Source organism: Bombina bombina, chromosome 2 (assembly GCF_027579735.1).
Source record: "Bombina bombina isolate aBomBom1 chromosome 2, aBomBom1.pri, whole genome shotgun sequence".
NCBI lineage: Eukaryota > Metazoa > Chordata > Amphibia > Anura > Bombinatoridae > Bombina > Bombina bombina.
In genome coordinates, this window is record NC_069500.1 from 443,026,010 (window position 1) to 443,052,996 (window position 26,987).

Here is a 26,987-nt window from a genome sequence, read left to right on the forward strand (position 1 = left end):
ATGCAGGTGCATGAAAAACACGCAGGAAGTGCTAAGTGAAATGACTTCATGTACAATATATGAAATAGCTAACAACTGTCTAAAGGTGTACTTAGCTGTGTTGTTACTTTTAAGTAATTAAAAAGACTGGTATTGTTGGTGAATGGGCTAGCTGGAACATAATATGAATCGATATAAAGCTGAGAACCATTCGACTTCTTTACTATATAGAATTTTGATTAGAAATAGATATACAGGTAAAGGTCTATATATATATATCTATATATATATATACAGTGTATATATATATATATATATAAATATATATATATATATATATATATATATATATATATATATATATATATATATATATATATATATATATACACGGAAGGGGACTGCACTCTCAGACTGGACTGGGTACACATCCCATGACCCTGCAACATGCTCAGCCCTGGGTGCTCCCTGGCACTCACAGGAACCTGTGCTGTCCCTAGTTTCACAGGCAGTTAGCCCCAGACAGGCGTAGGTGCAAGGCCTCATCAATGTCCCTTTCAAAACCTGGGTGACTAAAACAGCCACACAATCAAAGCTCTCAATCCAACAAACTGGGAACAAGTGAAGGGTTCTCAGGCTTATGTAATCACCCTAGACATATACAAAACACGGAAGGGGACTGCACTCTCAGACTGGACTGGGTACACATCCTATGAGCCTGCAACATGCTCAGCCCTGGGTGCTCACTGGCACTCATAGGAAGCTGTGCTGTCCCCAGAGTCACAGGCAGTTAGCCCCAGACAGACCTGGGTGCAAGTCCCATAGGGAAAATGACAAAAGAAATTAATATAACACACAGAGATTTGCTTTTAATCTTAGCTGAGAGCTTGTAAGTGAGTTCTGGACTTTCTCTGTGTGTTATATTAATTTGACTAGTAATCTAGTCCATAAGGTATACATTTTGAATGTTGGTACATTACTCAGAAGCTGTGGATTGGTGTCAACAAATATATGCCTCTTGTCATTGGCTTTCAGCTAGCTCCCACTAGTGCACGACTGCTTTATCAGCAAATGATACCAAGATTATGAAGCAAACAAGATAACAGAAGTAATTTATAGAAGAAAAAACTAAATTGTTCTATCTGAATCATGGGTTTACTATCCCTTTAATACACAACCAGCTGATGGAGTGTTCTGAACTAAATGTGTGAGTGACTAGATGAACTATAGTCATTAAATGGGCATGAAACCCATAATTTTCTTTCATGATTCAGATAGAACAATTTTGTTTTTTCATCCTCTTGCTATCGTTATTTGAAAAACAAGAATGTAAGCTTGGAAGCCAGCCCATTTTTGGTTCAGCACCTGGGATGTGCTTGGTGATTGGTGGCTAAATGTAACCACCAATCAGCAAGCACTATCCAGGGTGCTGAACCAAAAATGGTCTGACTCCTTAGCTTAGATTATGTTTTTTCAAATAAAGATAGCAAGAGAACGAAGAAAAAATTATAATAGGAGTAAATTAGAAAGTGGCTTAAAATTGCATGCTCTATCCAAATCATAAAACAAAAATTTGGGTTTACTATCCCTTAATACAAATTTAGATTCCGTAACTTTGAAACCACGTTACTAGAACTGTACATTATTTGTCTAACATTACTATTATTGTTCTGTTTTATGTGCTAACATATTACACAGCACTATACAAGGGGTGCACTGCAGAAAATAAAAACAAATTAGAGATATACCGACCTATTGGAGGGCTCTATTCCTTTAGAGAAGTACCAATGTTGGAATTAACAAGAAGTAATTATATGAAATGCGGAGAAACAAAATCAGTGAAAACAAGTTTTAATTTCAGTTCACACTACAGTATTTTCATTTTATATTTGTATTATTATTGTAAGATCTGAACACAGAATACAGACTAGCAACTGTGTAAACATGAGGAGGCTAAAATCGGGTTGAGCATGTGTTTCATTTCTCAACAACAGTTAATTTGTCTTGAATCACTAAACCACAAATTCACAGTATAGTATTACTTACTGACTTAACTTTAACCATGTTAAGGGCTTAAGTTTAAGTTTAGTTCTGACTTGAAAACAAAAATATCTAAATGCATAAACCTACCTTAAAAAGAATACTCCTATTTTATTTACATTCCTAAATGACCCTCTCTTGTATTTTAGCTAAATGAAGAATATTTAGGTTTATATTTAGTGGGAGTTGGACTTTAAAATGACAAAAAGAAAATGCTCTAATATGTTAGAACTTTATTATTGTACTACTGCTTGTATATAAATATGAAACATGCAAAGGTATTAAACACATAGTTAAAATCATCTCCAGAGCAGCAATGCACTACTGGGACCTAACTAAACACATATGGTGAGCCAACAAGAAGAGGCAAATGTGTGTACCCATTAATAACCAGCTAGCTCCCAGTGGTACATTGCTGCTGTTGCGCATATGTATATATGGTTTTCAACAAAGCATACCAAGACAAAAAAAAGTAAATTTGATAAAAGAAGTGAATTTAAAAGCTTCTTAAAATGACATGTTCTGAATCATGACAATATCTTTTGGGCTTTTCTGTCCCCTTAAATGGACAGTCTACACCAGGATTTTTATTGTTTTAAAAAGCTAGATAATCCCTTTGTCACAGATACCAGACAGCTAAGGCTACCCCCCACGCCCCTACTATATGGCTCACACCCTAATACATGGGATCTCCCAGATGAGTGCTCTGGCCCCAAGTTATCAAGGTCTGTCGGACCTGATCCGACAGTGCGGATCAGGTCCGACAGAACCCGCTGAATACGGCAAGCAATGTGCTCGCCGTATTCAGCATTGCACCAGCAGCTCACAAGAGCTGCTGGTGCAATACCGCCCCCCCTGCAGACTCGCGGCCAATGGGCCGCCAGCAGGGGGGTGTCAATCAACCCGATCGTACTTGTTCGGGTTGATTTCCGGCGATGTCTGTCCGCCTGCTCAGAGCAGGCGGACAGGTTATGGAGCAGCGGTCTTTGTGACCACTGCTTCATAACTGCTGTTTCTGGTGAGTCTGAAGACTCGCCAGAAATAGGGGCCATCAAGCTTCTTACGGAGCTTGATAACTAGAGGCCTATGTGTTGTTTTGCTGTGTACACTTGGTCATGGAAGAGCAGATCTATGACCGGGAAAAACCCTCCTAGGCTGGCCGGGCTCCTGGAACTCCCGGTCAGCTGCCTTACCACGGACACCCGCCTAACCCCTCTCAGGCTGGCCAGGCTCTTGGATCTCCTGGTCGGCCACAGAACAACAGGACACCTGCTAAATGTACCCCTGGTCGCTCCAGTGGCCCTTTGCCCCAGAGCTCCGCTCTTTTGGGGATTGGCAGCCCCTACTCAGGACTAGAGGTGGGGGGATTACCGAAGGGGAGCTCCTTTGGGAACTGGGGGTTTTGGACGCCCCTACCCCCATAACTTTCAAATGACACCCTGGAAGTGCCGCTGTTCCCCCGGGATCACCCCAAAACTGTCACACCTGGTGTCAGGGAACATCACTTATTTGTGTTGCACACTTTACCTATGTACTTATTTTACATTATCTATAATGTTATGCACTGATGTATTTTTTCTGTACTCCATTCGTAATATCATTTTTTCTGCACTCCATTCGTGATATCAGTTACATTTGCAAATTTCAGTTGCTGATCTGTCTGTGTCTCTCAACAGGAAACCAAGGTACTTTTTTTACAAAGCCAAACAAACTTAGGTGTTTTTTGTAAGCCAAAACCGCAGCTGTTACAGAGCAGCACCCACCTACATTATTTCCTGTTGCTGTAAAATATACATTTTTTTCTCTTCTTCATGTCTGTTCTTTTTTCATATATGTTATGCTGCATGCCAAATAAGGCCATTAGGAAATATATTACTGTATTATGCTTAGCCAATAAGATGATGTTACGCACCAGAAATGCCCACGTGTATCCATGTCTATATAATTTGCTGTAGCACCCATAATAAACGGAACATTTGCTAATGATAACCTGCCTGTGTGTGTTATTTTGGTAATTGTTTCCCCGGACGTCCGAGAAGGTCACTGCTTTCTTCCAAGACTCATCTTCCAATATTGCCCCGGGATAATTCCTAACAGTCTGGTGATCAGAAGTGGGATCGATCGAAAGCCTTCAACAGGGTGAGTAATTTTGTCTATATATTGTGACTTGATTTCTGTGCCCTGTAGAAGGCCCATTAAGATCGATATCCAGTTATTTGGGGAATTTTTTTTGTCTTTGGTAGAACCCGGGTGGGTAAAAAGTGTCTAGGGAGACCTCCGCGGAATTTAAGGTTTAGGTTTAAGGTTTAATTTGGCCCTCTGTAGTCTTGGTTGAGACCAGTACCTTATTGCTGCTATTTATGTTTTGTCTTGTTATTGCAACTCTATTATAAGTACATATACGCAGGTGTAAGACGCACCGTTTACCGTGTCGAAAGTCACCGCCTAATGATACACGGATAAACGATAGCACGGTGACACCTGTATAGAATGTGCACTTTTGCTTCATATTGTAATTGTTCTGTTATTTGAGTCATATGTATCATGAAATTATTTGTCTTATATGTTCTGTACTACTCATATTGTATACTGTGTGTATTTTAATATTGCGATTCTATTATGAGGACATAGACACAACTCGTGTCCTGTGTTTACTATCGCTCACCATTTCTTATTGTATTTTCATTGTATATTTCATTGCTGCTATTTTATTATAAGGACATAAGGTTCATCTTGTGTCTACTATTGCATGAGTTAGTGGAGACAACAACTGACTTTAAGTACTAAGATACTCCGTCCTGGCTAGCAGTTTTGAAGACTACATGTAACAGTGTATGAAACAGCTGTTGTTGGTGACGGACTAGTCGGAACTTGCCTCCATTAGACGCTAAATCCTTTTGATTGTGTGTGTGTGTGTGTAAAGCTATTACTGGTCAGGGGTCATGGGGACCGGTCAAAGTAAACAAAGCCAAACTGAGGGAGAAACTCTTAAACAATTTGTGGCTAGACAGGAGGATGTAGGGTGGGCAATGGTCATCCCATTTTTAGATGACGTCACTGGATGGACAGAGTATATAGACCCAAGAAATGCATTTCCTAGGGGTGGTTGTAATTGTAAATTTCATAAAGACATGTTAAGAGGTTTGTGTTTGGGAAATGAAAAAGCATTTGATTTGTATACAGGAGATCCCGATTGGGACATTCAATACATGAGACAAGCTGCTGAGTATTGGTTAAAATATTGTGACAGATATAAATCCAGTGGTAACAATAGACACAGTAAAATAGATAAATCTAAACTTTCTAGAATTATTTTACGTCCTCCTCCAATAGTCTATTCGAAAAATGTCCCAAATACAATAGCCACTGCCCCTATGGCTGCGCCACCGCCATATGCGGGAATATATCCAAGTGTTACTAATTATAATGACGATGATTTAATTGTGGCTTACAATACAACCAGAACACGTCCACCCCCTCCACTTCATGGAGATGTACAGGGGGCTGAGGCACCTGATGACGTAAGTGTCCAGGAGCCTCATAGAATTGAGCCTGCAAGAGAAGCACCAAATTTTGTAGTTACATCTAGTGGCCGTGTTAGTACTCGTCCAAGGAGATATAGTGACTCCGACTACCGCCCACGTCCGAATGTAACTTTGCCAGTCCATGGAATTCACACTCCCGAGTCTCCGGACGTCTCTGTCCGCAATGAGACCAAACAACAATTAATACCTTGGGCACCACAACCTATTCAAAAACATGAAGATGCAAATTGGGCAGACCCCCGCTGCATCTCTGGCACCAGTACCATAAGTACTATGCCATATTTAATTGCTGGGGACCAAATGATTATCAAACCCCTCATGGCAGGTGAATTAAGTGATATTACCAGGGACTGCCCCGACCCTTTAAGACAACCTGCTGCCTGTATCCTTCACCTTAAACGATATTTACAGGGAGCCATGTATACACAAACTGACATTAAAATGATAATTGATAAATTGTATAATTATCACGAAAATGATGAATGGGATTGGACTAAAGTTCCTACAATACACACAAATGACACAAGCACCTCAGTCACTTCATATGGTTTAGCAAACCCAGTGACTAGGGCAACCATGTGGACAGAATTAGAAACTGAAATAAAACGCTGTAGTAAGACACAGCAATCTATGAGTGCAGTTTTAGCATGCAAGCAGAAACCTGGCGAGGCAATTTTAGACTTTGCTAAAAGATTTTTTAAATGTTGGGCAGAGGAAGGAGGCTTATCCTCCGGGGATGGAATGGCTGTATTAAAGAATCAGACTATGTTAGGGTGTATGACACCAACAGACAGTCTTTTGTTAAAACAACTCATACCCGATTGGCCCAAAATGACCTCAAAGGAATTATTATCAGCTATTGAGTCCCGTCATGCTGCAGGATGTTTTGATAAAAGTGTTAAGGGTGCATATGCATACACTGCCGAGCACATACTAACCTTAACAATCCTATTGCTAGGGGTAATGCATTAGCTGACACAGTAGCCAAACAAGCAGCTAAGATCTCTCCATTGCAAGACAGTGTTTATCCCATGCTCGTGGCACCCTCTCTGGTCGACGATGTACTCACATCGTCACTACAGCAGTTTGCCACTGTCACTGACATCAAATACTGGGTCTCTCAGAAGCTCGAATTAAACCCTCAAGGGTTTTATTCGAAAGAGGGGAAAGGTGGGACAATCATTGGTATCCCTGAAACTAGTGCACCCATTTTTATTTCACAAGCCCACGGTGTCAGTCACCTGAGTATCCATAACACTCTACAGTTAATCAAACCTTACTTCTGCATACAAAATCTACAGTTACATGTACAATCTTACATTAACCATTGCATCACTTGTCTGCAAACCAAACACAACAATAAACCTGCAAAACATGATCACCTAACACCACCATCCGCACCTTTCACTCACCTGCAGATAGATTTCACACACATACCTAAAACAGGAACCAAACAGTTTTACCTGCTGGTCATAGTTGACCAATTTTCTCGCTGGCCTGAGGCCTTTCCTACCACCAGGGAAGACGCAAAAACAGTAGTGAAACACCTTTGCACTGATGTCATTCCCAGATTTGGTTGCCCCTTGCAGATTAATTCAGACAATGGCCCAGCTTTTGTTAGTAAGGTATTGCAGGAATTGGTAGCTCACTTACAGATAAAATGGAAGTTTCACATACCATATCACCCCCAGAGCTCAGGGGTGGTAGAAAGGATGAACCGGACCATTAAGGAAAAACTCCTTAAGGCCACGGGAGGGAATTGGGTCAAATGGCAGGATCATTTACCTGCAGTCTTAGCTGAGGTACGGATGTCCCCAAGCAAATCCACTCAGCTGTCTCCTTTTGAGATTTTAATGGGTAGACCGTTCCCCACCCCCTGGGTCAGGAACCCACACATAGTCACTGGTGATTTAGATTTAATCAGGGAACGATATGTACATGAATTAATCTCTGTTTTGAATGGCAACTATGGTGATGTGGCCTCTCGTTTTCCTCTTCCCTCACAGGAACCAACCCACAGCTTCAAGGTCGGAGACACAGTGTGCATCAGACAGCTGAATAAAGCAAAGAAGGGAGGCTTCCCATACGGTCCACCTACCGAAGTTGTGGCCATCACTCGTACTGCCATCCTCACAGCCCAGGAGCCCATCTGGATCCACGCATCTAGGGTAAAGCTCTGTCCAAAGAGGGGTGAAGCTGGCTGTCTAGTCCCTTCTGAAACATCTGTACCACCAGTCCAGGACGTCTCAGAAAACAGTTGTACCTAAAGAGGGGTGAAGTGTTCACAAAGTCCCTTCTGTAACACCTGTAGCATTCTCGACTGCCAGTCCAAAGAGGGGTGAAGTTGGTCGCACAGTCCCTTCTGTAACATCTATATCCACAGTGACATATATTGGATTTGCGGGGATATGAAAATCCGCATTAGGCTAGAGGGACAATGGTCTGGGGAATGTGCTCTAGCAAAAGTTATCATGCCTCTCCACATTTTAGGTGTAGATGACATACACATACACACTCACCGCACCTCCTCTCATCGTACACGGAGACAGACTAAGGCTATCCCAGGTAGTTTTGACCCCCATGTATACATAGACGCTATAGGGGTCCCAAGGGGGGTCCCAGATGAATTTAAGGCCCGTGACCAGGTTAAAGCTGGATTTGAATCCATCTTCCCCATCATAACTGCCAATAAAAATGTAGACTGGATAAACTATATATTTTATAATCAACAACGTTTTGTTAATTATACCAGAGATGCCCTTAAAGGCATTGCTGAGCAACTCGGCCCAACCTCTTACATGACATTCCAAAACCGCATGGCCTTAGACATGCTTTTAGCAGAGAAAGGAGGGGTGTGTAAAGTAATTGATGATCAAACTGGTGGGTTTTGCTGTACATTCATACCAGATAATACAGGTCCCACTGGAAAAGTAACGCTTGCTATTAAGAAATTGGAAGAATTATCCATTGAATTAAAGAAAAACTCAGGCATTGATAACCCCTGGGATAAATTCTTCACTGGCTTAGGCTTCCTTGAGTGGCTAAAAAATATTGGTACCTTTATTGTTTTCATTGCTTTGTTTATACTATTCTGTTATTGTTGTTTTAAGATAGTTGTTTTCTGCATTGCTAAACATACACGCCTGCAACCCCCAACCCCTATCTCCCAGTGTGCACAATACCTACAGGTTCTACCACACCAACCTAATCGAAATGGACAACATCGTCGATACCATCCTGCTAATACCACATACAAAAATGTCCCATTCCACTCCAGACGTTAGTCCAGTAGTAGTCATTGTTATGACTAAAGAGGGGAATTGTCAGGGAACATCACTTATTTGTGTTGCACACTTTACCTATGTACTTATTTTACATTATCTATAATGTTATGCACTGATGTATTTTTTCTGTACTCCATTCGTAATATCATTTTTTCTGCACTCCATTCGTAATATCAGTTACATTTGCAAATTTCAGTTGCTGATCTGTCTGTGTCTCTCAACAGGAAACCAAGGTACTTTTTTTACAAAGCCAAACAAACTTAGGTGTTTTTTGTAAGCCAAAACCGCAGCTGTTACAGAGCAGCACCCACCTACATTATTTCCTGTTGCTGTAAAATATACATTTTTTTCTCTTCTTCATGTCTGTTCTTTTTTCATATATGTTATGCTGCATGCCAAATAAGGCCATTAGGAAATATATTACTGTATTATGCTTAGCCAATAAGATGATGTTACGCACCAGAAATGCCCACGTGTATCCATGTCTATATAATTTGCTGTAGCACCCATAATAAACGGAACATTTGCTAATGATTACCTGCCTGTGTGTGTTATTTTGGTAATTGTTTCCCCGGACGTCCGAGAAGGTCACTGCTTTCCTCCAAGACTCATCTTCCAATATTGCCCCGGGATAATTCCTAACACCTGGTTCCTTGGATTCTGTGGGACTATGGCTGCTATGGAGGCGCCGGTCTGTCTGGAGGAGCGGGAATAGCAGGAAAATTGTTGGATTGTCAAGATGAGCTTTGTGTATAAAAGGAGTGTATGTTTTACAATAAAATCAGTTTCCTGTTTCACCTGAATGCTAGTATGTCTAGTTATTTGGGTGGGCTCCTGCTAAAATCACTTTCCTGGGCTACATAGCAGCCTGTTCCAGGCAGAGGAAGGACCCTTTGGCAGAGCTACCTAGTCTGGGTAGCCGGAGTCTGCCACAGGGTGGGGACCCTGAATACCGGTGCTGTCGGGCATCAGGGGTGGCTATAGGCTGTGGTCACTTGCCAGCTATATAGCTGCAGTTGGCAGGGAGGAAGCAGGACTCATTTGGCAGAGCTACCCAGTTGGGGTAGCCAGGGTACCCGTCACACCCTTTATTTCCCATTCCCCAGTTTTGCATAACCAACACAGTTATATTAATATACTTTTTACTTCTGTAATTACCTTGTATCTAAGAATCTTCTGACAGCCCTTTACCTCAGTGCTTTTGACAGACATGTCGTTTAGCCAATCAGTGCAGACTCCTAAATAACTCCACGGGAGTGAGCACAATGTTATCTATATGACACACATGAACTAGTACTGTCTAACTGTGAAAAACTTTCAAAATGCTCTGAGTTAAGAGGCGTTTTTTTTAACGGTTTACAAATCAGTTTGAGCCTACCTAGGTTTAGCTTTTCAAAAATACCACCAAGGGAACAAAGCAAATTTCATTATAAAAGTAAATTGGATAGTTGTTTAAAATTGCATGCCCTTTCTGAATTATGAAAGTTTAATTTTGACTAGACTGTCCCTTTAAGACGGTATTTGGATAAACTGTGGTGACTATGAATATATCTGCAAAGGCCAGGAAGTTTGTAGAATTTGGATCATGAAAAGAGGGATTCTGCTAGTTTCAGTTTACTATTAGCAACTGATAATGCACTCAGGGCCAGATTACGAGTGGAGCAGTAGTTTGCGTCTGAGGGTTTAAACCGCTAGAAGCAATTTTTTGTGTTCAGAGATTTGCGCTCGTATTACTAGGTTAAAGTAAAAAGTTTGCAATTTCGCGTTCATAACGTTGTGGTAACAAATAAAGAAGTTGCAAATGCAAGATCGCATTCCCCGTAGATTGTGGTTATTTAAAAGCAGAACATAAGAAGATAATATTGCATATTTTATAATCCAATGTTCCGCACATAGCAAAATATGTTCTTTTTATTCTTAAAGAGATATTTAAATATATATCTGATGTATTTTTTGCACATATATATATATTTGTGCAAAAATACATACTTGAAAACGAGAGAAATCTTTATGTATCCTTCCTGGTAAAATATTTTATAAATAATAATAATAATCATATACACACATACAGATACATATTTAGGAATATCTATTTAAAATATATAGAACATATTCTGCTATATGACGAACATTGGAATGTATAATATTTACAATAAATAGAAAGCATAGCACTTTATTAAATATAAATATTGCATAAATTTGATTTTTCATGTTTTCATCTACTTGACTGCAACGGGCTCCAATACACACACACACACACACATATATATATATATATATATATATATATATATATATATATATATATATATATATATATACATACAGTATATATCTATATATGTATTAAACAGGCAGGGGTTGGCACTCAATAGCAGGCAATGCAGAATATGCAAACAACTTCCGGGGTGCTCTATGCAGGCACTCACCGTTTGGAATCAAATCAGTCAGTTTAATGTGACGTTTCGGGGTGGCATCCCTTCCTCACACAGATATACATGAACAAAGAACAAAACTTATTTCTTAAATACCCCACCACCAATTAACACAAGTGTGGCAAGCTGTGCACCGGCGTCCTCCCTGCGCTACTGAGCATGTGCGGAACTGACTATGGTGAGCCAGAAATGCCAAAAATAAAAGCAAAGCATAATATGGCTGGACATAACAAGATGCGTTGCTTAGCAACCACAATGGAAACAATACTGAACAGAAGATGCCTAACTATGCGCCAATATTAAGTAGTAAATGCTACAGATTGTGATATATGTGAGCAAGCAACCTTTCAGGAACTGCAAACTATGGCAGTTAAATCCTGAAATGTAGTAACAAACGTACATAAATGTGCCTATTAGCCCAAAAAGGTACATCACTATGTGTAGCGCATGCAAACCGCTATCCACATAGAACTCAGCGCATGTTGAAAATGTAGAAAATAATATAGCCAACAATGACTATAAATACTTAGATACATAAAGGGTACAAATGTGGGAATAAACTTGTGCAAAGATATTTACAAAAATATACAGTATTATACAAAAATATGCAGAAACATGTAAAATGCAAATAAGCAAATATATATAGTTAGCCCAAAGGGACTGTCAATAAAGACCAGGTGTTGGACACAATGTGATCACTATTCTTGTTAGTACTGGAATATAATACACCCATTTTTCTCATACTAAAACATTATTAAAGGTGTTAATAACAATCAGCTCACACAATGTCAAATTTACAAAAAACATTGCAAATCAAAATGGGTGTTTAGACCCTTAGGTACTAAAGTGTCCAACGTATGGATCCACCTAGTTTAACGCTGCAATATAATTCTATATATGTTTATATATGTATTTATGTGTTGAAATGTGTATATATGTCTTTAAATACATATATACACATAAAAATATATATGTACACACATATTAACATATACTCATATAATCATTTTAGTGTAAATCGTGATTGCACTAAAAAATGGGAGTGCACATAAAAACCCACATAAAACTAATTACAGGTAGAAAACCCTTTATCCAAAGTGCTTGGGACGGAAAAGGTTTGGATTTCAGAATATTTTGTATTTTGGAATATTGTTATAGAGAGGGGATAGAACCAAGAGTAAACAACATCTTATGTTATTTAGGCAATATTTACATGTCATAATACAGCTTATACATGTTACCTAAGGGTAGTTTTATATCATTGTTAATACTTTTGTATACATAACACCATTACAAAGATAGGACAAGATTACAAGTTGTGTGGTATGGCTATACCACTTAAAAAATGGCCTTTGGGTGTGGAAAGGTCACCTACTTGATATTACAAGTCGTGCGGTATGGCTGTACCACGATCGTTATGGCCTATACCGCAAAGATCCATTCCGCAATCAAAGACCTGTAGGTATGGATTTGCGAAACAAAAATGTTTCACAAAACTCATAAAAATATGCTGCAAAGTACTCTAACACCCATAAACTACCTATTAACCCCTAAACCACTACCCCCTTATCGTAAATACTAAAATAAACTTATCAACCCCTAATCTGCCACACACCCACATCGCGACTACCTAAATTAAAGTAGTAAACCCTAATCCGCCATCCCCTGCATCGCTAACATCTAGTCAAACTATTAACCCGTAAAGCCCTGTCCCCCCACATCATGACAAACTAAATTAAACTATTAACCCCTAAACCTAACTCCTAAATTAAAGTTACAATATGACTACCTTAAAATAAGTCAAACTTACCTGTGAAATAAAAAAAACTAAGCTTAAAGTATATCAAAACCTAACATTACTATTTTAAAAAAATAAAAGATACCAAAAATAAAAAACCTAAATTACAAAAATTTTAAAATCCTAACCCTGGGGGGGGGGGGGGGGGGGTGTTTGGAGCTGATAGCTTAAACGGCTGGACGTGTGGTTTCTGAGCTCCTGACTCCAAACCTTAATAACAGGGTTTTTACAGTATATATACAAATCATTTTTATTTGGAAATACCCCCATCCTGAATTATATTGTTAACCATTGCTGGAGTTCAGATCGCTGCTTTTGGATCAGGCACCACGCCTATGTTTTTCAGGCAGCAACATGAAGAGTGACCACGCAGTGCTAGAGATCGCATAATTTGAATATAGACCTGACTGGAAAAGCAGTTACGGTCTAAAGAGGACCTGCACAACTCATATAAGATCCATTCCTACGGAACACATACCCTGCAGGACTTCCATGAGTAGTTTACAACCTATGATGCTTTGGCTGCCGCATAATACCCCCCCCCCCCCCGGGCAACCGGATTACTGAGCAGACAAGTAACGCTGCTACGAGTTCCCATATCTATGAGCTGTTCAACACTCCATCCTAAACGCTATCTAAGATAGAGCTTGTAAAGTTGACTTTATTGGAGAACTGTGCCTTTTACACCTCTATCAGCACACCTTGAAAACCATTTGGCATATCATCTTTGTTTGTCTGCCGAAAATAATCTTCCCACTATAGAGCGGCTTATTTAAAATGGCGGAGGCTGAACTTTTTCTACAAGAGGTTGGAGCGCTGCTGGATGTTCACTTCTCCAGCCTTCAGGCATTGATAATGCTGGAATGGGACTCTCTGAAAGAAGATTGCAGATCCTTCACCCAAAGGCCACAGTCATTGACCGAGCCTTCAATTGCCCCCTGTCCACACAATACGCAAGGCCCTGCAGCAAAAACTCTCTTTGACTTGCAAGCCACTGAAATTCCTATGGATCTAGTGGGAGATACTAACCCTGGACGGTTGATTTCCACCACGATGCTGAGAGCCAATCTCGTCTGCACCCCTATTGAGCAGCAACCTATGACAAGTTATGCAGATACTCTCTTGGTGAAAAGAGGACGCAAAAACAAGGTTTTCCTCATCCCAGCTGCCATGAAGGAAACCCTACAGCCTGGAAACAGTGACTTAGAAGGGGGAAAGTTTGCAGTGTTGCCTGATTCCACCATAGACGTTGTTAACATCTACAGAGCTCCAAAGCTGACGGTAGAGGATTTCACTAGGCAAGTTTGCTATGATCGACCCCTACCCCCCCCAGAGAATACAAATTAAGAAAACACCAGCTATAATCTCTTTGATTCCTACTTTCAACCCCCAGGAGGGCAGCTCTTTTAGGTCTCTATGTACTTATTTGCAAGAACTGAGAAGGGGAATAGGATAAATTTCCTTAAACCCTAGTGTTACAATAAATGCATTGTCTTCTATAACTATGCACTATTATCCCCAGTCATCTTACAAATGGACCTTTTAATTTAAGAGGACTCTTTGTTCATGAATAAGGTGCCCTCTTATTTATTTTATGTTGGCTTAACCTTAAACTTGATCGTTACAATAGGTACATTGCCTTCCTAATATTTATACACCACTAATTTTAGTTTGTTTTATAAGAGATGTTTTAATTAATGCGGACACTTTACCTGTTTCCTGAATAAGGTGCCTTGTTATTTTAATTTTATTCACTACTGGCGCCCTGGTGTGGGATAGACCTATAAAATCCACCCAGCATATATTTTTATACTACTTATGCTTACTGTTAAGTTTTGACCATGTCTAGTTTAACCTGTAACACTATCTAAATGTATTACAACTATTTTATATGTTGAATCTAGAAGCCCAAACTTTTAGTTGGATATTTAAGAGTCAATTGAGTTTTTGTTTTGTTTTGTTTTTTTACCTGTGAAAAGCAACACAGGTAAACACAGGTGTGTAATCAATTAGTGTTGATTAATGAGTGGTTGCTTTAAAAAGGTGTGTGCACAGGAGCACAGGTAAGCAGTGATCAAGTGCGCTACAGCACGAAACGCATCTGCGGTGTTCTCCTGTTCACTCACCTGTCATGGATTTTAATGGATGTACTGACCTTACATGTCTTTAACTATTCTTCAATAAACTGGCGGCTAGATTTAGAGTTCGGCGGTAGATGGGCTGTTAACGCCACGCGTGTTTTATGTCTAACGCACGTCATTGTTTGACTCCGGTATTTAGAGTTAATATAAGACCATCTAACGATGCTCCTAACGCGTGTATGTCACACGCGTAATCCTGCCCGCGTTAGACAGTCTCCCATAGAGATCAATGGGAAAGTAAAAAAATAGCTTTTTTTACCTAACACTCGATCTCGCGAGAATACGCACAGCTCGGTCATATGACGCATACCACATCATGCACAACAATAACACGCCGCAAATGTCACAACATCAATCAATCAACAAAGCACACAAGCATTACACATTCACAAGCGGGGGAAGTTTTAATACTATTTATACGGGGAATACGCATATACTTTAAGATGCGGAAAATCGCACAATAACAACAAGGATTAAAAAAGAGATACATACACTAAAAAAAAAATCGCATTCAATATCATTATATATTATGAAAAACATACATATACAACACTTCACGAAGAACACACCATCGCAAATTCACATTTAAAAAGAATACTATTGGACAATGTTAGAGAAAACGACCACTATGACATCATCGCATTCTACACATTCCACAAATACCAACTCAAAATGAGCATGCGCAAATTAACACACCTAATACACATTGCAATAATATTAATTGCTAATAAAGCACACCTGAACACTAATTACAATGGAAATTGGGACATCATTAAACATTTACACAGGGTATATAAGCACCACACAAGCAGGGCTTCTTTGACTGTGTTGCTGGTGGGTCTTTGGAGATTTAAGAATAGAGATTTTGCGAATTTTTGAGAGTGAGTTAGTGTTAGTGTGAGAGAGTCAGTTGGTAGTGTTAGCGTGAGAGAGTCAGTTGGTAGTGTTAGCGTGAGATAGTCAGTTGGTAGTGTTAGCGTGAGATAGTCAGTTGGTAGTGTTAGCGTGAGAGAGTGAGTGAGTTAGTGGGAGTTAGCGGGAGTGGGAGAGAGTCTGTTAGTGGGAGCGTGAGTGAGTTAGTGGGAGTTATTAGTGATAGTTGTTAGTGTGAGCGTCAGTTAGTGGTAGTTAGTGAGCGTTAGTGGGAGTGTTTGTTATTGAGAATTAGAAGTAGTGTTAGTTAGCGAGCGAGTGATTTATCTGTACACTTAACACATTTACACGCAAACACATTCAATACATACATACACTTATCAATAACACTACATACACTCCATACCCCCTACCCCCTCATACTACACTCCATACCCCATTCCTTGTAGTCCCATTCCCTTTCATCCCATTTACTCTTATCCCATACCCCATACCCATCCCATACCCATCCCCTAGTTACATTTAGTTTACATATCCTCCTTTTAGTCTTCTTCTTTTCGTTTATTTAAATACTCCTTACCCTCTTTTTTTTTTTACATCCCTCACACTTTAAGCACCTTTTTTGTCTTTTTAGTTCTTTATTTTGACCCCCTTTCATTTCATCACACTCACTTTTTTTTGATTATTTGGGGTTTAGTTTAGGGAGGAGATGGAGGCCAGGCAGGGGACAGGTAGAGGGGGGAGTAGAGGGAGGGGGAGAGGAACAGGGCAGGAAGGGGGGCAGGAAGGGGGGCAGGAAGCGGGGGTGGAAGCGGTGGGTGGACCCAGCCACTTGGTTCAAGATGACCAAGTGGCTGGGCCCAGTGGCGGTCAGAGTAGGGCTTCACAGTCCGGGAAACAGAGGGCATCGTCACAGGGGAAGGCCAAGGCGACTAGGGAGGCGAGGTTTACGATGGAGGAGAAGGAGGCCCTCGTAGAGGCCTATATGGCCAGGTATAGGATGCTGCAGCACCAGAAGACTACCCCGACTGACAGGAGGAGGCTCTGGAACGAGATTCGGAATGCAGTCAATGCAGTGGGTGGCCGGAACCGGGATATGGATTCCATCAAACATCGGTACCGGGACTGTAAACTTGAACTTAAAAAAAAGTTAAGCCTGGAGGCCCGACATGCCGCAGGGACCGGTGGCGGCCCTGCCCTTGAAATGGAGTACTGCAGATGGGAGGAAATGTTGCGGCCCAGCATCTCCGAGGTGGAAGTAGTCGGTATCGGAGGAATCGATACCGGGAACCTGCCACTCTCATCTGACGGTAAGCTCATTGAACAATAATTTCACATACGAATGTATTTCAATGGACACTATACGCAAACATTTACTTTCATGATTGAGGTAGCGAATACAATTTGACAAAACATTCAAATGTACTTATATTACATAATTTGATTCATTCTTGAGATATATTTTAATGAAGAAATAGCCATGCACACGGTGAAACAATCACAGGAGGCAGCTATATTCAGCTAACAATCAGAATCTTATAAACATATTTAGATATGCTTTTCAGCAAAGAATATCCAGAGAATGAAGCTAATTAGATAACAAAAGTACATTCGAAAGTTGATACTAAATGTATGCTTATAAATCATGAAAGATAAAACATTGGGTTTCATGTGTTAAGGATCAGATTAATGCTATTACGCTGTTTACACGCATTCTATTACTTAGCGGTTACATCAGTATCTAGGCTATAGGTTAGGTGTGCATTTAAACAGACTGAAAACAAACGCAAAAACATTCACATTGACCAGATATCACAAACACTGTTTAGAAAAAGCGGAAATAGAATTGATTGTTTGTTAGATTTCAAAGTGGATTAATGATTCTGCATTTGTAATTGTATCGTAAGCTAAGTCATTTAAACCTTTATTTGCAAATATGCTAATATATACATTTCTTTTTTCTTTTTTTTTTAATATACAGAGTCTGGCGACGAGGCAGCACAGCCTCCTGCATCTCCCCGGGATGAGAGTGGTGGTGAGGAATTCCCACTTCGGAGGGAAGAGGCCCCCCGTGACGAACAGCGCACGGGAGATGATCAAGAGGCCCCGGAAGCACAGGAGGATCCCGCTGAACCCGCGGAACCCGAGGTCCCTCAAAGACCCGCACTCCGCCGTGCACGGGCACCCCGCCGTGCACGGGTTCAACAGGCACAACAAGAAGAAATAGCGGATGTGCGGGTTCTACTGGAGTACATAGACCAGATGCGTACCTCCCGGATAGAAAACATAGAAGGACGACGCAGAATACTTGATGGGCAGAATCAAATAATTCAAGGCCAAAATGAAATAATCAGTATACTGAATACAATACAAGAAGGACAAACAAGAATGTTCAATCTTCATCAGGAAATGTTCACATTTTTCCGGGAGGCGCATGCTGGTCTACCTCCTGTTGCTGGGCCTCTTGTTGCTGGGCCTCTTGCTGCTGGGCCATCTCCTCCTGCCGGCCCATCTCATCCTCCTCCTCAGCCATCTACTCCTCCTCCTCCTCAGCCATCTACTCCTCCTCCTCCTCAGCCATCTTCTCCTCCTCATCCATCTTCTCCTCCTCCTCAGCCATCTACTCCTCACCTTGGTCGTCCCAGTACTCTTCCTTCCACTCCTCCCACAACAGCTCCAAGGAGGACTCTTCGGAGTCGGCAGTTGCCTCTCCCAGAGCCTCAGCCCCGTGGGAAGAGGGGAAGGAAGAGGAAGTAAGTATTCTTTTCCATCTTAAATTTTATTTTTTGGGTAATGGATAGGTATGTGATGATGTGGTTTTCATACACTTGTGGACCACACTCTGTATATAATCGACTTCTATGGGACCGGGTCCATGGAGGAAGATTCTTTGCAGAGTGTGGGTTATAAGTGTGTGAAAACCACATCATCACATACCTATCCTTGTTCATGATATTGATTGGTTTCTGTGATGTGATGTCCAAACTGTTTCCCGAATCGCTAACTAAATTACCATAACAATTATCCATGATGGCATATTACTGTTTGAATGCCAATAACACAGCTTAAAGGGACAGTCAGAAAATTATTGATTACAAAGAAAACACTGTATTACGCATTATAAAGTTTGAAACAACAAAACATGGAGAAATACATGTGTGACTTATGTGCTTACCCTTGTATCTATGACTATGAAAAATGACCACTTATTTGTTGTTCTGACATAACAACATTTTAGATATCAATGATCAATACATGGTCAATAATATGCTGTATGAGCACAAGGTTTTACATATACAAATGCTATCCAAATGCCCTCTAGTGCTCAAATTGTATAATGATTACAAGCACTCTTCAAGATTTAAGAAATGAGCACACCAACCTCATAGGTTTAGATAGCAAATTTAAATAAACCCAGACAAATGTTCAATTGTTGAGCAACATTTGATATCCTTGTTATTACAGAATTGACTTTTCGAATAATGTTAAAAAATTTTTTTTCGAAACTGTCCCTTTAACAACATTACATATGCTAACACATTTTAAGCTTGTTGCTATATCTACATGTACTTTGTCAAAAAAAAAAATTGAAAATCACATTTATATTGACGTGTTAAATAAAGTCTATTTTCTTTAAGAGACATTATTGTGTTAATATTTTATTTTAACTATTTTTATTTTAACAATGAATATGGTTTAAAGTCCTTTTAGGAGTGGGGGGGTGAAATATGCTAACAAAAATATATTTGAAGATTAAACTATGTGGATCTCATACATGATACAAAAAAACAACATTTGCATTCAAGGGACAGTATCCTATATTTTTTACATAACTGTATGTAATAGACACTACTACAAACAACAAGATTAACATATACTGATAGCAATATTAAAAAGCTTCAAACACTTGCAAATAAAATAGGGTTAGCTATATTTTAAATATAGATGAACCACCATTACAACCGTAAAACACAATACCCCATCATTAACATATGAAAAGAACCTTTACACAAACTGGACAAAGCTGGAGATGGTACTCACATGAAACTCATTGGCTTTGCGAGGAGTAAGAAAATTACTTACATTTTCTTACAACACAAGACAAAATAAACCTATTGGTTAAACAATGGACTATCTAACTAGAGACAAAATCAAATATTTTTATTTATAATGTGAGTGTCTAATGAACCTTTCATAAAATATACAACGAAATTACATTTAGAAGAAGTCGGCATCATATATTTAGCATATGATAAATGCATATTGATTACTTTATTCAAACACAATAGCGCATATTTATTAATTAGATATGTTCAACATTAAACACAACATTAATTTTTAAGAAAAAGGAACATTGTTGACAAACATATTAAACATGGACTGTAGAGATTTGCACTTGCCTAGAAATATCCTATGCATGAAAACATTTTGCTTTCGTTCGTTGATTCAACCAGACATCCAGCAAAAGAGAATGTGTTGGTCTTTATCAGCTACGGGTCAACAATGTAACATGATGCAAATAATACATATTCGCAAGCTTTTTAAAATTGCATGCAGTCACAAACGTTTTTAACGTGCACAAATATTGCGGGACTACGCAATCCAATCACACGTTTTTTTAACTTTACATGTGCCGTCTTAACATGGCGCTTCCTTGATCACGTAAGAACGCCATCCAATGAAAGGCACATTATTGATCACGTAAGAACGCCCAAAAAAAAAAGGCGCATCCTTGATCGCGTCAAAACGCAATCCAATAAAAGGCATATTCCTGATCACGTAAGAACGTCAGTCAATACAAGGAATCATTGGACAGCCTGGCAGGTGACGTATTAAGCAACATGGCGCATCCGAGATCGCTGAAAAACCGCAGACAATACAAGGACTCAGTGACATCTTGGCATATCATTAAGAAACGTATTTATATTTTAGGAACTAGTATGTGTGTAGATTGCTATCTAGGAATGTCACCAAATCATGAATCATCTTTTCGGACTTGACTGTCCCTTGAACTATAGCTATGGTGTATATCTTTAACATTTAAAAGATACACATGAGAAATACATATGCCATTGATGTTTTAAGATATGTTTGGATTGTTGTTGAATAACAATAGTTATACATGTATTGATTAAACGTGTCATTTATTCAAGTTTAATTATGGTCAGCCTACCTATAGCCATATATGGGAGGAGATGTATTTTGTTAACATATTAGTTAACTAATATTCATCATCTACATTATTTGTATTACACACAGAGATTGATTTGGTTACACTTTGACAATAATATAGATTTGAAAATGAAATACAGGTGCTGTCAACATTACAATAAGATTGTTTATTAATAAAATTATATGTCCTTGTTCTTGTAAAAAGGACAAAAACGCTTTACAAATGGAAATACATTCATTTACAATAGTGATCAACATCACTTAAAGGGACATTATTTTGTTTTTAAAAAGAGCATACACATAGTCAATACTATTTAAATAAAATGAACACTTTACAGGGATTATATCATTGTATCAATACTCAGATCATTTGGTAAAGGTGCATCAATTCATGCAGAGTTTATAAATACACACATGGATATGAACATTTAAATATACATATATACACAAATACAAAAATATATATACATATATAAAGAAATTACTCTGCTAATCATAATCAGGCAATGATAGAGCTAAGAGAAAATAATATAAACACAAATAATAAGATTACATTGGAGATGTTAATCTTAAAGTCATTTACTATTGTCTTACATATATGATTTCATTATAACAAATAGATTTGTTAGGTCCCTTTAAGGATAAACAACATAAACTAGAGCTTGCAAAAAATAACAGGAAGAATGAGGACAAAGATTTGTGAAATAAAATGTATTTTATTAGTATGTAAGAAAACATACACAACGTTTATAAATAATCTTGTAAAAATAAGGAATATATGAGCCATATGACAAGGTAACACAGTGCATCACAGTCCATGAAGAGAGTTGCCAAGGGCCAGCATAGCCTCATTGGAGACACATGACAAGGTAACACAGTGCATCACAGTCCATGAAGAGAGTTGCCAAGGGCCAGCATAGCCCCATTGGAGACACATGGCAAGGTAACACAGTGCATCACAGTCCATGAAGAGAGTTGCCAAGGGCCAGCATAGCCCCATTGGAGACACATGACAAGGTAACACAGTGCATCACAGTCCATGAAGAGAGTTGCCAAGGGCCAGCATAGCCTCATTGGAGACACATGGCAAGGTAACACAGTGCATCACAGTCCATGAAGAGAGTTGCCAAGGGCCAGCATAGCCTCATTGGAGACACATGACAAGGTAACACAGTGCATCACAGTCCATGAAGAGAGTTGCCAAGGGCCAGCATAGCCCCATTGGAGACACATGACAAGGTAACACAGTGCATCACAGTCCATGAAGAGAGTTGCCAAGGGCCAGCATAGCCTCATTGGAGACACATGGCAAGGTAACACAGTGCATCACAGTCCATGAAGAGAGTTGCCAAGGGCCAGCATAGCCCCATTGGAGACACATGACAAGGTAACACAGTGCATCACAGTCCATGAAGAGAGTTGCCAAGGGCCAGCATAGCCTCATTGGAGACACATGACAAGGTAACACAGTGCATCACAGTCCATGAAGAGAGTTGCCAAGGGCCAGCATAGCCTCATTGGAGACACATGACAAGGTAAAAGAGTGCAACAGGCACAACCAAAAACTGATAAAAAGGCCAAATGGCAACAATATAAATACAAATTCAACATGTGGACGGAGGATTATTATCTGCCACCATGGAGCATATCCAGATCCTCCACTTACTGGTCATCCTCTTCATTGTCCTGTGCATGTCCAGCTCCAGATTCAGGCCTTGAACGTAATTGCATAATTTCACGCAGAGTCAAGTCCTGAACCCGGAGCTGGGCCTGCATGGTGTCGTTCATCCCTCTCAGGACAGCTGCGTTCCTCAACACGGCCTGCTCTACTCTTGCTATCCCTTCTAGCATGAGCCATGCTGAGTCACAGCCTAAAATAAAATAAAAATTAATATTAAGGATAATTACACAACAGAATAAAAGATTTTAATACATACACTGTCATCATAAAGACAAATAATTATTTACATCAATTATTTTTCATATATTCTTTACACATGAATTAGGTTATTCAGACAGACAGAAATCATTAAAGGCTCATGTTACTCAAACATGTTGAACCCTTTAATTGGTTTTAGATGATCCACTTATACAGCTTGAGTGTATCAAATCTTGTTAAAGGATTTACATTGTACTTACATCAGCAATTTAAAAATTCAATTTAGACTGTGGTAGGCACACCTATCCTTAAACATTTTGGCATTGAGGACAAGCTGTGTAAACATAGCAACCAGAAGAAATTACATTCCCACTGGGTTAGACAAGAGATAATGTATCCACATTTGGACATAAAATTTTGGATCCAAGTAGTGGTGTTTGGTATATGTAGTGATATCCAATTAAAGGGACACTGAACCTAAATATTTAATGGACTGATTCAGATAGAGCATGACATGACAAATCTTTAGAAATTACACATATTCATTATATGTTTTAATTGTCAAGCTATATTTTGAATGCAAGAATGTTGGTTTTTATGGAAGCCAATATTTGTTGATGAACCTTGTTTGTGCATGCTGGTTGATGGATACATTCATCCAACAATAAAGAAATGATGGCCACATTTATTTTATTGTTTAAACTAATTATAGGAATAAGTTGTTTTCAATAAATATATCAAGAGAATGACGAATAATTCATAAGAGTAATCTATTATACATTGGCTTAACATTGCATGCTGGATTTGAATCACAATTTAACCAATTTAACTTCACTGTACCTTTAAGTATCTTATAAAGTGTATTTAGAATGATACTTACAGCTGTGCCTGGGAAGGACAATCTGACACCCAGGACAACGAAGGTTTAAACAGGGGGGAGGGATGGGATTGGCTCGGGGAGGGATGGGAATGGCTTGGGGAGTGGTGAGCTGCTGCTCCAGGGTAGGCCGTACAGCTGGGGAGTGGGGAGTTTGGGTCTGGGCAGCTGTACGGGCCAGAATACGGGGAGAGCGGCGAAGGGGGGTGTATGGGCGTTTTTTGGGAGGGACAGGATATGAAATATGGGAAGGGCTGGCAGTGGTCGGGGCATGGTCATGGGTTTGGTGATGGGAAGGGCTCTGGGTGTGTGCAGAGGTGTGGCCATGGTCAGGGGTGTGTGCACGGGGAGGGGTCTGTGACTGGGCAGGGGCGGAATCCAGATGACCAGAAGTGGTGGATCCATCTGAAAATGTAAAAGAAATATATTAACATCTCATACATCCTGACATCAAATCAACGCATTTAAAATTGATTATGTTTTCAATATACCTCGAAGTGTGTTTGAATCTGTAAACTATTCTGAAATGAGGATATGGTATCTATATAGGCACTCAGATGAATCTCAATGACTGTCTGTACAATGTGAAACTTATTATTGTGTTTTGGCATGGAATATGCATGTGACATAATGATGGCATGAATTATATATTCTTAAAAAAATATATACAAGCAGATTTTCATGCTGCCTGATATAGAAAGGGGGCAGTAGTGTATTTGAACAGACAAATAATATTCCTTTTTAAAGGGAAAAAGCTGTAGACTTTGAATGTCTTCAATAAAATGATTTCAAAAAAAGAAACATGTTGTAAACATGATAGATATATTTCACATACCATCAGACTCCAAGGCAGCCTCTTCCTCCTCCATCCCACATGTGACATCAATCTCTGTAAAACATAACATGTTGTGTACACCTTAAGATCAGATATTATAACATATGTTACTGTTGCTCAAATACGCACATCAATGTTGCATTAAAGATATACACACACAAAGTTATGATTTACATCATTTTGATGGAGCATACAAATGACAATAGATTTGTTATTGTCAATAAATCAGAATATTAATGTATTGTTTGTCTTAATGTTAAATTCATAAAAGCATAGTACATAGAACATTTAAGATTTCTCATGTGTGTATCACTTGATGACTGTTGTTAAAAAAAAATAAAAAATGAAAAAAACATATGTTAGACATCTTATGAATAACAAATGTGTAGAATAATAAAGTAGAAATTATTAATCGCTCAATATAAAAAATAAATATATAATCAGAAGATAAATTCTATGATTTTTTATAATGTTATGCTTCATCGGAATCATGATCATAATATTGATTAGCAATACACCTTCAATTACATATAAATGAGTCAATGGACTTACCAGGAGACCGCAAAGGCGGCTCTATGTCACTGCTGGATTCCTGTGGGCTCCCCACACCAACTCTCTCTATGAATGATATAGATATATATTATTAAACACATTTTGGATATCACTAAATCACATCTGTCTAGAATTTTAACATTAATCAACTTTAAAATGTGAAGAATAGAGCAGTCATTACACCAGAAAATGCTTGATTGAATCAAGGGGATTCTGTAAACATATCTGTATTCAACATATGTTTAATGTCAGACTACATTAGACATCAAATTCATCTCAGATGCTGCTATTGCATATCTAAATATACCCAATGATCAATGTTCTTAACCCTTTAAGGACACAGCTTTCACTTAGCTCAATTGTTTTATGACGGAATAATTCCGTCATATGTCCTTAAGAAGTTACAAGAATACACACAAACCACATATTGAGGAGCATCTGTTGACAAATCTAAACAAACATGTGTCACATCGACCCATTTTTTCAATGTACAGTAATCTTGTTTAGGACACAACACATATTTATCACAATACATAACAAACTTTATTATTACAAATATGTAATCATGGTGCTGTTAGAGTATGCAGATATATATAAAGTAACTCCAACAGATAATTAGATTTATATATCAATAGTTTGTAATAAAAATAATGTAATGATGAATGAATCTATTTTGTCTTAAAGGGACACTGACATGATTAATTTAAATAATTGATTTATATGTTCAAACTGTAAAAAATGATTTAACATTGACTCCTATTATAATTCGAATGTTGTTCGATATTAATCTTAAAGGCAGATAAGGAATATTGGATTCAATAAATATTGTTTGTTGAAGGTATCCACCAATCATCAATATAAACCCAGGTTGGTCAACAAATATTTAGATGCACATAAACGTACTTTCTTTATTTTAAAATACATTTAGCAATAGAATATGTCACATATGATGATAGTATTATATTTTATGTTTATTAATATTGCATACTGTATGTGAAAGACAATATTAATAATTGTAGTTCAGTATCCCTTTAATCTAAAATTAAATAGATTCCACAATGTTGTTGTTTGTTAATGAATTATCTACTCCATATGTTGATGTAATGAATGGTATTGAGCATGCAATTAAAATCAAATATGTTATTTAAGTATATCCGAATAATTATATAATTTTCATCTATTAAATAGACATTACATATAAATATTGAACAATGTGTATTTAGTATGTAATGTTCATTCCATGTTTCTAAGACAAATGTCAATTAAAATGAGACATACCATACTGTGACAAGCCCTGGCTTGAGGATCCAGCAGCCACATCCATATCTGTAATATATTAAATGAGGATTGCATATCATTAATACTAATCATGCCATGTTTAAAATATTTACATTAATAACAAATCAATAGAAAAATATTAATCCTTTGGTAGTCCCATGAGTTAATAGTTTCCGCAATTAAATGAATGATAAATATATCCTGGACTCTTATTTTCAATCAGTTGTGTTGTTTACTGTATCTTTAAGAATATATGCTTGTTATTACATAATCATCAATTGATGGCCATATGTTATAAT